Raw genomic sequence first — 15,537 nt, 5'->3', positions numbered from 1 at the left:
TTAATGGAGCACCCTATGCTGGAAGAATGATTGAAACAGGAACTTTCATGTTGACTTCCTGTACGTCAGGACTCCTTTTGTAAATTCTGTTGTGTCTTGTGCCCTCCTTTATATACTGTTGCTATTTGATAAATTGATGTATTATTGTTTAGTAATTTGGTCATTATAACCTTCGATTATTTTGTATTTTAATCCCCAGGTGAGAGCAGGGGATCTCCAAGTTTTGAGGCCCTCCCCCCACTTCAGGGTCATCAGAAAGTGGAGGGGGGAAGGAAATGCCTGCTGGGAACTTCATTATTCCCAATGGAGACTGATTCCCATAGGGTATAATAGAGAATTGATCTATGGGTATCTGGGACTCTAGGGGCTGTCTTTTGTGGTAGAGGCACCAAATTTGCAGCATAGCATCTGATTCCTCTTCTCAAAGCACCCTCCAAGTTTTAAAAGGATTGGACCAGGGGGTCCAGTTCTATGAGCCCCAAAAGAAGGTAGCCTTATCCTTCATCATTTCCAATGGAGGGAAGGCATTTAAAAGGTGTGCAGTTCCTTTAAATATGATGGCCATAACTCCCTTTGGGGTTCAGTTATGCTTGTCACAACCTTGCTCCTGGTTTCACCCTGAATGCCTCCTGGCTCCACCCCCAAAGTCCCTAGTTATTTCTTGAATTGGACCTGGCAACCCTAGTTGCCTGCCATATGCAGATAAGCTTACTCCAAGTATCTTGAATGATTTTACTTTACTAATTCAAACCAAGTCTACTATTCTACTTGGGATGTACTCGTTTGCTGGTACTTTCTCTTTGCAGCTCTTTTTCCCCAGAGGAGCCTCCAGCCAACTCTCTTACAAACTTTAGAAAAGTGGTAAAGATCTTTGTAAAAAAGACCTTTTGGAATGATGTTTGCTATTGCTTTGTTTAAATCAGTCTCTGAATTGATTTTGTAATCTGTATTTTTTAGTTTTTTAAACTAAAACATGTGTGATAGAAAGGAGGAGGGAATCCCCAAATGATTAAAAAATATTGTGTATATGTCAAGCATGGCTAATTCCGATCAATAACTGATGGGTTTCTGGCCTGACACAAGCAGGCCTGGGTAAGATCATACAGAACCAAATGCTGCTGGTTTATTATCCTATTATTAGAGCCAGTTTGGTGTAGTGGTTAAGTGTGTGGACTCTTGTCTGGGAGAACTGGGTTTGATTCCCCACTCCTCCACTTGCACCTGCTGGAATGGCCTTGGGTCAGCCATAGCAATCTCAGGAGTTGTCCTTGAAAGAGAAGCTGCTGTGAGAGCCCTCTCAGCCTCACCTACCTCACAGGGTGTCTGTTGTGGGGGGAGAAGATATAGGAGATTGTAAGCCGCTCTGAGTCTCTGATTCAGAGAGAAGGGCGGGGTATAAATCTGCAATTCTTCTTCTTCTTTCCTGGCCCCTCTTTGTTTTATGACTACTAATTATAGGGAACCAAGCAATCAGCACCTTCCCATGAATCCTCCTGCGGGAGGAAGCGCCATCTGGGCAATGCAAGGCCGAATGCCTGATAATGCCCTGGGAATGTATGTAGTTGTGATACTTTATGTGTGAACGCTCCCCTGCTTCCCCTCCCTGTAGGAATCTCTTTGAAGTGTATCTTAAAACTTGTGTATCAATGTATTGGTTTCATTCTTCTCAAGCCAAGGTTTGAGCCAAAGTAGTGGTCTATCAATAAACATAGTCTTTGTATCAACCTCGACTCGTCATTGAACCCGCCTGCTTGACAGTATATGCTTTGTGTTTGACATATAATTAAGAACTGTTTGTGTACAGACCAGAAGAATTCTAGATCTTAGCCAGTTATGAGTAGAAATAAATCTCAGGGAGTTATAAGCAAAAATAAAGGAAGAGATCTTCAATTGTTAGAAAATGCATTGTCCATTCAATACTAGCCCACTGCTAATTCAAAGGATTTTGCCTTTTCTTCAGTAATGGAAATAACTGTTTGGTTGTTGCAACCAAGATTAACACAATGAATCAGGGTGACATACCTAAACCAGTTTTTTCCCAAAATAAAATTGCCAAGTCCTTGCTAAACAAGCAACAGTCCTACAAATGTATATATTCTACTAACTCAGCATAAAGTTCAAAGTGTTTCTTTGAAGCAAAGCAATACTTTGAAGAAATCTAGATGCAGCAGAAACTGTGAAAAGAATAGTGATGGGGGTTAACTGCATGCTATGTGAACATTTTGCATATTTCAGATGAAAGATAGCACTGAGAAAATTTCAAAAGAAATGAAGGCTAGGGTGTACACACACACACAAAATGCCATCCTAAGCAGGGCTAGTCAAAATATAAAACTACAAAATAATATGAGCAGGGAATCCTTATGTTTTTAATTAAGAATCTAGCATTCCATCTTTTGATTCTTCCACCAAAGCTTTTATTGGCATGTTCTTCTCCATATAATTCCACTGTAAAATCACTGGACATTAGGCAGAAACACTCAGCACACTGCCAGAATCACTAAAAGTTAATGCAGCATATCTGAAACAACTTGTAATAGCACTTGTACCTTTGACACTGTTTAGAAGTAAATAATACATTAAACTGACTTAAGCACAACACACTTAGGCACTGAGTTTGCTTATATTTCCATTTCAAGTCAAAGAATGATGAGTGACACAACAAAAATATAGATGCTGAATGAAGTAAAACATTTCTTCAATCATGCAGTGTCAAGATTGGAGGGGGACAGGAAATAAACACAAAATGTGTTTAACATCTCATTTCCCCAACCACTGACTTGTGTGAATGACTACTTAAAACAATAAAATTAAAATGTTTAACATCTTCAGTTTATTCCACTAAATTTAATGAGATCAACAAAAAAATATGTATTTAAGATCAAGGCATAGTATCATTGATAGTTGATTGTTATGCATGTTTATGCTAAAAAAAATAGTTTTAACTTTTGAACAAGTGATTGATTAAAACATCTTGCCTTTCAGACAGTAAACACCCAATCAAGAGGTCTTACGAAGCCAATCAAAGCTAGCAAGAAGTTATTACAAATCAAAAACTTCTCAGAATTAAAGCATCACAAGCCAGTCCCCATATCTTCCACAAATATGATACTGTAGCTAGCATTGTCTGAAAAACTGGAACCAGGTAGAAGTCCGTCACACTCATTTAAAATTGCTGGAGACATTATTATAAAGGTGTAAACCTTGGTAGTGACCATACAAATGACTCCAATGACCAAACTAGATTATAAAACATTTCCAAGTCCACCAGCAGCATTTTAGAACTTGTTTTTCTAAACAACATAGGGAGTCTAATCCTGTTGAGGACTATAGCTTGAGGGAACAAAGGGCTCCCCCTCCACACAATTTTCAAGAGCCAAAATAGCATCTGATTTGTTAAAATGGGCTTTGAAACAAATGGGCAGCTAAGAAAACCCTGGTAACATCTCAGAGGAAATGCTACTTTGCTCATCTTATGGACCTTGAGAGTGCATGACAGCCTTTATATAGAGTTTCTCATTTTATTTTATGAAATAGTTTATTTATTGTTATTCCTACATTTATAAAGTAAATAATAGGGACACATGAAATGACCCTGTGTGAGCTATACTGTCTCAAAGGTGATCTGTACTTATTCAAAAGCTCTTTCCCAGTCTTCTGTTTATAACAATAACTGGAAAAATTGAGATAAGTAGCACCACCAACAGCAAAGTCACCTTAATAAATCATAGGTATATATATATATATATATATATATATATATATATATATATATATATTCTACTTAAACTGCTGTTTGGTTCCTAGGCTTTTTTCTTAAAAGTATAACTCTAAATAAGAGGATGTGAAATGCATACAGAAAATGGATTCTGAATCAAAATAGCTTATCAGTTTTGAGTAAATTTCTGTAAATGTTACTACTGCATCTCTCTGCCCTTTACCTCCACCTAAAATCATGCCTAAGAGCTAAAGTTCTGACTATGATGGATGTTAGAAATAATGCATTCCACATATTCACTTTCTCCTTGAGTTCATAGTCTAACAGTTTCTATGCTTGGAGTGAATTCATGCAAGGTGATGGCAAAATCAGGGAGTATGACAGAATTGTACAAAATTAAGAGCCAGTTACCTGTTATAAATTCCTGCACAAAACTACCAACAGTGCACTGAATACTAATTTAAAGAGCTGTTAAACATCACTATTACATGTCTTCAATAGATTGCAATTCTCTTTTTAATCTCCAGAAATCGCCAGCTAGATCTCTTATGATGTTTCTCAATTACAATCAAAAGTCAATTCAGTCAATAATATGACAAACTATTACATGGTTTTCTGAATACAGAGCCATTCCCATGCTGTGTGCTGAATGGTAAAGAAATGGCTAAACATCATGTGTTGCTCCTGACACTAAAATGACAAATCTAATGGAGATAACATGTTGTAGGGTATTTATAGTAGCTACTTCCTATGATCTAGTGCTGCCATGAGAAGTCACATCATATACTCTTCCTATAGGGATACTCCATCCCATCTATTGCCACACTGGCTTACAGGGAGAGCAGAATAAAAATCTAAATAAATAAAAATAAATAAATAACCTTTAAAAACCCAGCCATGTTAATAGAAGAATGACCTTTAAAATCCTTAAAATATTTCTTCTCTAGAATAATTTTATATACCAGGTATGTCTAACAGATAGATCGCAATCTACCAGTAGATCGCGGAGGGGTCAGAGGTAGATCACCAGCCCCACTTGGTCTCATGGTTTGCTGGACAGGTGTTTGGGGTTTTTTGATGATTGTTTGCTGTGGCAGTATTTGATTATTGATGCCAGCATGATGAATTCTTATTTTTACTTTTAGAACTGCATGTGTGGTTTTGGCATCATCCAGAGGTCTTCAGTTCCTGTTGATCTTTAATACTTTGGGACAGTGACAGTTTTGGACCAGATTTAGCCAGTGTTAACTTAGCACCCCAGCCACCCCAGTATAATGAAGATGAGTGTTCTAAAGAAGAGCAAAACCTACCACTTTCATGATGAATGGGAAATGGACTACTTCATCATGGTGAAAGACAAGTGTTGTTGCCTACTTTGTAACGCCGCTGTATCCTTGCCCAAAAAGGGTGATCTGAGGCATCAGTATAAGGCTCTGTATAACAATAGGTTTGATGCTGATTTTCCACCCCAAAGTGAAATTTGTAAACTGAAGCTCAAAGAACTTAAATCTAAATTAGCTGCACAGCAACAGTTGATGGTGAAGCCAAGGTCACATTCAGTCAATGCAACCATGGCATCATTCAAGGTCAGCAACCTGATCGCAAATAAATGCAAACCTTTCAATGAAGGAGAATTTGTAAAAGATTATTTTCTTGAAGCAGCAGACAATCTTTTTTGAAGGATTTAAGAATAAGAAAGAGATCATAGCTGCTGTTCAAGATGTTCAGTTGTCAAGAAACACCATGGTGCGGTGAATAGACAAGATGTGTGGAGACACAACTGAACAATTGTTGGAGGATGTTTCAGTTTGTGTTGCTTTCTCCAACTGGATGAATATACAGACATAAGAGACATAGCCCAGTTACTAGTCTTTATTTGGATGGTTTTTGAAGACTTCAGTGTTAAAGAAAAACTACTTGGAATGATTTCTTTAAAAGGGAGAACTACCGGTCAGAAAATATTCAGCTCTTTCCATTCTTTTGTGACAAAGTGTAATCTTCCATTGCATAAACTTGTTTCCATCACTACAGATGGAGCAAGAGCAATGACAGGTGAGGTTAACACTTTCATAGGCCTCTGTAGACAGCATGACGACTTTCTAGATTTCCTTTCTTACCACTGCATCATTCACCAGCAAGTTTCAGCAAGCAAGAGACTCAATACAAAGACTGTCATGGACATCACTTTCAAAATTGTAAATTCAGTTCATGGAAGATCACTTCAAAGATGGCTTTTCAATCTTACTCTTGATGAAGGGGCAGCAGAAATCATTTTGCACACAGATGTAAGGTGGCTAAGTAGGCACAAATTTCTGCAAAGATTTCATGATTTGCCAAATGAAATAAGAAGGTTTTTGAAGGAGAAGGGAGATGACAAAGCAGAGTTGGAAGATGAGAAGTGGTTATGTGATCTGGCATTTCTCACTGACTTTACAAGCGAACTTAGTGATATGAACATTGAACTACAAGGTAAAAACAAATGCATTGGTGAGATGATGAGTACAGTTTCATCCCACAGGAGCAAATTTGAGCTACAGATGACTGATCTTGCAAACAACACTTTTGATCATTTTCCTAATATGCAGGACCATCTGGGACAATATCCAAATTTTGTTTTTCAGAATAAGACGTATGTGACAGAAATCTGCTCTGTTATCCAGGAATTAAAAAAAAAAAGATTTTGTGACGTCCAAAGAATTGAAAAAGTTGTGGAGTACTTGTCATACCCATTCAAAGCAGATATGGACATTAAGGAAACTGCAGCTGCTATCAGTAAAAATTACTCATTGAACAAGGCATCTCTTGAAAACGAAATAGTAACCCTTAAAATGACATTTGCTCCCCAAGGACAGAATAAAGAGTCAGACAGGGAGGCCCAGCAGGGAGGCACGCACCAGAGGGCCCAAACCTAGACACACGTCTCTCCAGAAAGGCACCCTCTAGCGGAGCCTTCTGGACAGTCTGCATTCTTCAAACCCGGGTCTTAAAACCCCAAGGCTGATCATCATTTGACCTCAAATTCCCCAAAAGGGGGATGCTTCACAGTCCTCCCCTAGCTGCATAGTGCCCTAAACCCCCAAAACCTGCCACTACTAAGGCCAAGTCTCTACTTAGGGCTTAGCGCCGACAGGGAGGCCTAAAGCCACCCGCAACCCTTGCTGCAAATCTCTCAGGAAAAGCATATTATCCTTTTCCGAGAGATGGAACCCATCCCCTCTGTAGAGGTCAGGAAATTTCAACAAAATGTCCAGATGGGGCAAATAGTGGCCCAATCCCTTTTCCAGCACCTTCCCAATCTCCTTATTAGCCTTATACCAGGCCCTTTCCATAGCTGCAAGGTCCCAAGCACAACGCCACACCAGGTGGGGCAGCATGGCTGACCAAATTATGGTGGTCCCAGGCCATCGCTCCCGAATGTGCTGGAAATCATCCTGGGCCTGCCAAACTAAGGTCTTACCCCTTAAGAGTCCCAGATTGTTACCTCCCGGGTGAACAATTAAAACCTGAGGAGAAGGATCCACATTATCTTTAAACAACAAAGGCAGCAGGCCCGGCCACTGAAGGCCCCGGTGCCCCCGCCATTCGATACATACATGCTGGCCGAGTCCCAGCTGAGAGCCAACTGCAGTTCTCCAAGCCTGATGAGCAGCGTAAAACACGTGGCTATGGCCACATATGAGAACTCGGCTCCTCTGGCCAGGAACAACAGCATCTAAAGAGAAAAAAACAGTTAAACAAGAACAGAACGAACAATAAACAGGCACCAAGTCACTCGGCCTAATAAAAGGTCTCATGTAAGCCTTATAGGCCGAGGAATGCCACCTGCCCAATCTCTGAATGGAAGTGGAAGGATACCTCATGACAGCCGTTATTGAGGCTGCCCCAATTCTAAAGGAGTGGGTCCCAAACCGCACCCAAGATAACCCCAACTCACCCAAAGTTACTGCCCAAAACTGATACTTCTTCAACGGGCAACCATTCGAATGTATAAAGAAAAAACCCTCCATGGGCCCCCTAACTGCCAAATAAGCAGCCAACGCAGTAACTGGACACAGCTCAAGCTCTGAACAACTACCCAACTCGAGCACCGTACCCTTCTGCAACTGATCCGTCTTAGAGCGACGGACAGTGATGACTGCCTTACCCGCAAATAGCTGCAGATCCCTTAACAACAGAGCCTTACCAGAAACATCATTTTTAGACTGTGCCACCAGCTCACTTACTCTAAGAGCCCCCCCAAAAGCTAACAAAGACGCAGCGTGAAACAAACATTCTTCAAATGATGTCCCAAACCCTCTTCAAACCCCGCAGAATCGAAGGAGACACAGGATTCCCTGTATCAACCCTGGGACCAGCCTCTCTGGCCCACCCCTCCAGCATCTTTCAAATACGAAAGTCAGCTGTTTCTTCCCTATAACCTAGCACCTTACTGACAAAAGCCAATGCAGACAGGCGCCTCCTAATGGATCGCACAGCCAACCCCTTACCTCGCAACGAAACACAGTAATGGAGCAAATGCTCCAGCAGGAGGGGCCAAACCCTGCAATACCCTACCTCAGCCTGAAAGCCTTCAAACTGCCGCACAGCCAGTTCATAAGACTTCCTGGTGCTGGGCGCAATGGCCAAACCCTGCAATACCCTACCTCAGCCTGAAAGCCTTCAAACTGCTGCAAAGCCCGTTCATAAGACTTCCTGGTGCTGGGCGCAATGGCTCTGCAGGCCTCGGCTCTCCAATCAGCCATAGCTCCTGGGGCATTGGCACCGGCTCTCTGTCGGCATCTGGGGCCAGTTGATGAAACCTCTCCACCTGTTTACAAGATAGAGCGTCAGCCACCCCGTTACTCACCCCAGGAACATGCTTGGCTAAAAACAAAATGTTAAGCCACAAACAGCGCAGAGTGAAGGCCCTCACCAATCTCATAACCCGGCCAGATTTGGATGAAAGGGAATTAATGATGTGGACCACCGCCATATTATCACATGAAAAATGAATGGTTTAATTGGCCATAACCTTCCCCCACAGCCAAACTGCGACTAAAATGGGAAAGAACTCGAGAAACATAAGATCTTGGTTCACTCCTACCCGTGCCCAGGAGTCAGGCCAACTATCCGCGCACCAATGTCCCCGGAAATAGACTCCAAAACCCAATGATCCAGCAGCATCAGACATGACCTGGAGCTCAGCTTTGAGCCTCATGTCGTCCCTCCAAAAAGAGACACCATTAAAGGACTCCAAAAATTCCTGCCAAACCCTCAAATCATCCCTCATGCTGCAGGTGACCCTAGTTCTATGCTGAGGCAAGCGTAACCCTGCTATAGCATCGCACAGCCTTCTAAGAAAAGCTCTCCCAGGAGCAACCACTTTGAAAGCAAAGTTGAGTTGCCCAACTAGCTGCTGCAACTCCAACAAAGTAACCTTCCTTTTAAGAAGAAAGGTAGAAATCCTAGCCCTCAGCTCCACTATTTTCTGAAGAGGCACCCTAGACGACTGCGAAAAAGTGTCAATCTCAAACCCCAAAAAGGTCAACCTCTGGGTCGGACCTTCAGTTTTCTCAGGCGCTAAAGGAACCCCAAGATCCGCTGCCAACTCAACAAAGCCAGACAGCAATGCCCACAATGCCCAGTCCCCTCGGGACCCACAAAAAAGTAGTCATCCAAATAATGAACGACATCCTGCAAATCCACTTTCTGCTGCACAGCCAATTCCAAAAATGTGCTGAAACGCTCGAAAGCAGAACATGACACAGAGCAGCCCATTGGCAATGCTCTATCCATGTAAAATTGACCCTCAAAAGAAAACCCTAGCAGTTCAAAATCATAGGGATGGACAGGTAAAAGGCGAAACGCAGACTTAATGTTGCGTTTTGCCAATTCTGCCCCCACCCTGCAACGCCTCGCCATGGCAATAGCCTGGTCAAAGCTGGTGTACCTAACAGAGCCTAAGTGCTCCGGGATCCCATCTTTCACAGACTTTCCCTTAGGAAAAGACAAATGGTGAATCGAACGAAATTCACCAGGCGCCTTTTTAGGCACCACACCCAAGACTAAGAGTACTCACTGGAGGATGTGAAAAAGGACCCGGTATCCTTCCCTCAGCCAGCTCTTTTGCAATCTTGTCCCCAACGACCTGCTCCAAGCCCTGAACTGACTTAAGGTTTCCTGACATAAACGTAACTCAAGGACCCTGAAAAGGGATGCTAAACCCAACTTTAAAACCTTCTAACAAATACAAACTATCAACCCTTCGAGGGTACCTCGACAGCCACTGCTCAAGAGGTCCCACCCTTATCGGGCTGGGCCCCTTTCTTAGCTGGAAAGGCTCCTCTGCTCGTGCCAGGCTTCTTCATATTTTTACACCCAGGGGCTCTAGGGCAGTTGTCAAATGAGTGGGAACCACCACACATGGGGCACTCGTGCTTGAACTGGCACACCTTGCTATTACATACCCCAAGGGATCCAAATTCCCAGCTGAGCATGCAGGGTTGAACCGCCTGCCCCGCTGCACCACGGGGAGAGCCTGATGAACCAGCAGCAGATGTGGATGACCTACTCACCAAATGACCACTATCAGAGTGATCACCCAGATTAAGCCTAGCCGGGGACATATCCTGCAGCCACAGCTGCTGATGGATCCGATCCCACTGAAGGGACAGATACAGAGCAGCCCTCATCCTAAATTCCTGGTCATATTGTAACCAGGCTGGTCCACTAAAGGCCGTATAGCCTTTATAAATTATGTCCAAATACTGGAACAGGGATGTTGCCTGCCACAGCTGTGACCTCGCAATCACCCCGGCATAAATACAGAACCCAGGAAGCCAGTTAGTCCAGGTCCTGTCCACCTTCCATTTTTTCAATTTTTCCTTCTCTTTCTCATCCAATTCTTCCTTGTCTTTTTTCTCAACCTCCCGAAAGAGAAGAGAAAAAATATCCACATACTCCCATTTTAATATTTTTTCCCGAGTAGCGGGAAGCAAGTGGTCCCCCAGCAGCAAGGCAACCTCCCCAAATGGCAAAGCAGCAAAAGGCACCATCCCATATGTTGAGGGTGCCCCCATAAAGGAACCAGCCATGCCAGGTTGCCCTGTGCCCGGGTACACACTAGGAACGCCTTGCCCACATAGCCAAGCCCAATTCTGAAATGCACCCAATGCAGAGGAGGCAGGCACCCCCGCGCTTGACATGGAAGCACCCTGCCCTTCCGCCGAAGCAAGCCCCCATGCTCCCCATGGCCAAACCTGCCCAGGCCCCACCTGTAAATTATCACCCGACCTACCTCCGAACCCAGCAGGAACCAATGGCAAACCGACCCCCAATGCTCCAGCCGCCACCATCAAACCCACATCCGGATCGCAAAGGCCAGTGTTCCTGCCAGGCATGACTCCACCAGACCTGCCCTCAAGAATAGACAGCCTGGTGAGAATACTCGCCTGCTTACCCTTCTTAGATTGCCTCACACCAACCTCCCCACCTGGAAAAAGGATGCCCGCTGCCTGTTCCAATGCTCTCAATCTACAAGCAATATTGGAATCAACCACCATATCACCCTCCTCATCAGAAGAGGATAACGGCAGTGGTGGCCTTTTCGCAGGAGCCTTGGGTGCCTTAGACGCTGGCTTTTTTCCTCTGGGTTTGCCCAACCCTTTTCCACCAGCCATCTAAATAGCAAGCACAAGACCACAAAATGGCCTCCTGCAGCTCCACTCTAAATGGCTTCCCCCTGGAAGAAGAAAGGAAACTCAAAATGGCCACAAAAGCCTCTGCTGTACACCAATGTCCCCAGAAGGAGAAAAATGGGGGGGAAGGCCCTCCAAATGGCCACCTGCCAACCTCAAGGGCAATAATAAAAAACCCAGGTTGCCCCACAGGCCCACACCCTCAAAAATTAAAAGGGGAAAGACCAACCCCTGGGCTCCACAACCCCTGCCCCAGCAGACCCCAAACCCTAGGCAGACTCAGCCAACAAGAAGGACAACGTCCTCCACCGCCTCCGATGCCGCCGCCATCCCACAGCACTGCAGCCGACGCCAACGCTCCAGCCAATGCTTCACCTGCTGCTGCCCAGTCAACTACCACAACAAACCCCGACGTCCAACCAAAAACAAAAGAAAAGCCTCAGCCCGATCATCTGCCAAGATGAAGGAGCCGATGAAGAGCGCAGATCAGATCCCGCCTTTTTCCCTGCACGCCGAAACGGGCGCCCCCTTGACTCTTCCCATCCAGGGAAGCAAACTCTGCTCATGCAAGCATAAGATTTTCTCAAGACCCATGCTGAGCAAGAATTGTTTTGGAATCTAGTGCCTAGAGATGAATTTTCCAACTCGAGAAGATACAGTGAAGCTGTACACTCCTGTTTTTGTTCAACTTATTTGTGTGAATCTGCGTTTTCCCATCTGAAAATGACAAAGAATACACATGACAGATGAACATCTCCAGGATTCTCTGAGACTGGCCCTCACGCAATTTTCACCCAACTTCAAAAAGTTGGTGGATGAAATGCAGGCTCTGACATCTCACTAATTAGCAAGAGCGAAGTTTTAAAGATTGTGCAAGATCAGCCTGGATCAATACTTGACCTACATTTTAACACAAATTACTCAATAAAAAGTTAAAGAAAGTTATTAAGACAGTAAAGGAAAATTATAACAATAAAAATTTAAGAAAAACTGTTTGCAGTTCTTTTTGGATCTTCGTCTCTGTTTTGTTTTTTCTTATTTTGCTTACCAGTAAATGACAGAAGGTGCATGGTAAATGGGGAAGGGGGGCAGTGGAACCCAACTTTGGTGGATTAAAATCTAATTCAAAACTAATTTGAAACTTAATTTTCATGGTGGTATATCACCAGCACTTTTGTCCGGAAAAAACAGATTACGACCTGTTCGAAGTTGGACATGCCTGTTATATATTTTCAATCAAGGTGATTAAATGTTGTGAAATAGTGAATTATTTCCATGTATACTCACCAATGTAGTAGTCATTTATTTATTTAAATTAATTATATATTTCTGTGTTGCTTCTTCAAAGGTCTGCTCAAGGTACCTTAAAATTAAAACTGTCACAATATAAAAACAAACCATTGGACATAAACAGCGTAAACACTATCCATAAAACAGAAGCAAATCATTTAAAAACTTCTAAGATAAAACCTCTAATTAAAAACCTGGGTAAAAAGATGTCTTTGGCTTGGTATCTAAAAGAAATTAAAGTAGGAGCTGTTGCCCCTCCCCCCAGTCAGAATGAAAAGGCTGACACAATGTGTTGGATAAAACCGAGCCGCTTTATTGAACATAACTTGAACGAACTAGAATGGCAAAGGGTATAGGCCTAACAGGTCAACCCCAGGACCTCGCCTTGTCCTGGAAGGGCGAGCCACCCTGCCCCCAGCACGAACCCCATATATTCCAGCTGGTGCTGAGCAGCCAGGCCCAAACTTCACCTCCACCTACGCCAGCATCAATCCCACTGGAAAGATCCACCCGGGTGAGGCTTTGTTGTGATCTGCTCTCCCAGCATTGAGCCATAAAGCCCATCTGCAGTTCATACAGACCACCTGCACCAACTGGTGCTGAGCCATAGGTGCTCCCCTGAAAACACTGTAGCCCATACCTCATCCTGCCCAGCGACCAAACTAACAAAACTCCAGGAAATCGCCAGATGGCACCCAGCTGGGTCTCAGCGAGTGGCCTGCATTGGCTGGGGATCATGCCACTGTTGTTCCATGGGAGGATGTGCAGAGGAAGCCCACTCCTCCCACGGAACAACAGTGGCATGATCCCCAGCCAACGCAGGCCATGGCGACAAAGCCACTCCACCGTTGCCAACTGGAGATCTCCTAGCCAGGTGGGCAGCCCAGAACACCATACTGTGCCAGCAGATGTGGATCCGACACCTCTCCCTACGAGCCACAGCACCTAAAAAACAGAAAAAAGTCACAACCTGGAAAATACATGCCGACGGGCAACAAAACTGCGAACATGCTCCCACGCACTCACTGAAAGACCAGTGTGCGCACATATGATTGGTAGGCTGCTGACTGCCACCTGCCCATCCGCTGTATAGCAGGGGGGGGGGGTAACCCATTGCTGCCGCCGTGGATGCAGCTCCAATTTGAAACATATGTGTTCCAAATCTGACACCCCCTAACCCCAACTCCACCAGAGCCTTACCTGTCGCCGCCCAAAATTGATATTTTGTAAGGGGGGGACCCTCACTATGATGAAACAAAGGGCCATCGCTCTCACCCCTGAGCAGTATATACTGCTCCAGGGCCTTGACTGGGCACAACTCTGGTGATACACATTGGCCAATCGTAATGACTGCGCCCCTCTGATGCTGGTTCGTTTTAGACCCCACTCTTTTGTGACCCCCAGCAGTGCATGCCACCTTAGCAAACATCCCCATATTACTGTTTAATCTAATTTGTTAGAAGGTAATAAATTCTATCTATTAAAGAATCTTTCTCCAAAAAAACCCAAAGGTTGTAATTATAATCCATCTTCATGATATTTCTTCTTAGTTTTAGTCATTGGGAGAAAAAGAAAAAGTTATAATCCAATAGCCATATTTTTTAAACTGTAATCCATATATCGTTTCTTTAAAAATTAACCATTGTCAAAGATCACCAAATGTCCTTTAATGTTCCATTGTTTTTCAATGTATTTTTGAAACTTTCCCCAGTCATTTTTAAATTTCTCTAAATCTTGTTCTTTTAAGATTCTTGTAAATTTGTCCATTTCACTCCAATGCATGACTTTCATAGTCCATTCCCATACTTCTGGTATTTTATTTTGTTTCCACATTTGCGCATATAATGTCCGTGCAGCTGAAAGCATGTACCAAATTATTGTTCTATCTTGCTTTTGAAATTTTTCCATTTGTAATCCCAACAGGAAAGTATCTGGTGCATTCTTAATATTATATCCAAAGACTTTTGAAATCTCCTGCTGAATCATTTGCCAGAATTGTTTCGCCTTTTCACACTTCCACCACATATGATAGAAAGATCCTTCATGACATTTACATTTCCAATATCTGTCCGACACCTGATTGTTCATTTTTGCCAGTTTCTTAGGTGTCATATACCACCTATATAACATTTTGAAACAATTTTCTTTAATGTTGTAACATGTTGATATTTTCATGGAGTTCTTCCATCAATATTCCCATGACTTCATCTGTATTTCCTTATTTATGTTTATTGCCCATTTTATCATTTTTGATTTGACTACTTCATCTTCCATAGACCATTTCAATAATAGTTTATATGTCCTTGAGATCAGCTTTTCATTTTCTCCAAACAGCATTCTCTCCAGTTCTGTTTGTTCTTGTCTTATTCCATAGTTCTTAATGTCCTGTTCAAGCAAGCTCTTTATTTGTTGCAGTTGAAACCAATTATATTTATATTGTATTTCTTCAGCTGTTTTTAATTCCACCTTTTTTCCCTTGGATCTTTAAAAGTTGATTATATGTTAACTACTTCTCTTCTTTAATATCTGAATACAATTTAATTACTTCTGTTGGTATGATCCAAAGCGGTTTCCTCTCATCACCATTTCTTTTATATTTTGACCAAGCATTTAACAGATTGCTTCTGATATAGTGATGTGAGAATAAACCATCCATCTTATTTTTCCCATACTACATGTAAGCATGCCATCCAAAAACATTTCCATGTTCTTCTAGTGTCAATAACTTTCTATTTAATAATGTCATCCATTTCTTAATCCACACCAGGCAAAACTGCATCATGATACAACTTTAGGTTAGGCAATTGGAGTCCACCTCTTTCTTTTGCATCAGTCAGAATTTTCATTTTAATT

The sequence above is a fragment of the Heteronotia binoei genome, chromosome 4 (assembly GCF_032191835.1).
Source record: "Heteronotia binoei isolate CCM8104 ecotype False Entrance Well chromosome 4, APGP_CSIRO_Hbin_v1, whole genome shotgun sequence".
NCBI classification, from domain to species: Eukaryota; Metazoa; Chordata; class Lepidosauria; order Squamata; family Gekkonidae; genus Heteronotia; species Heteronotia binoei.
This window is presented reverse-complemented; position numbering follows the sequence as displayed.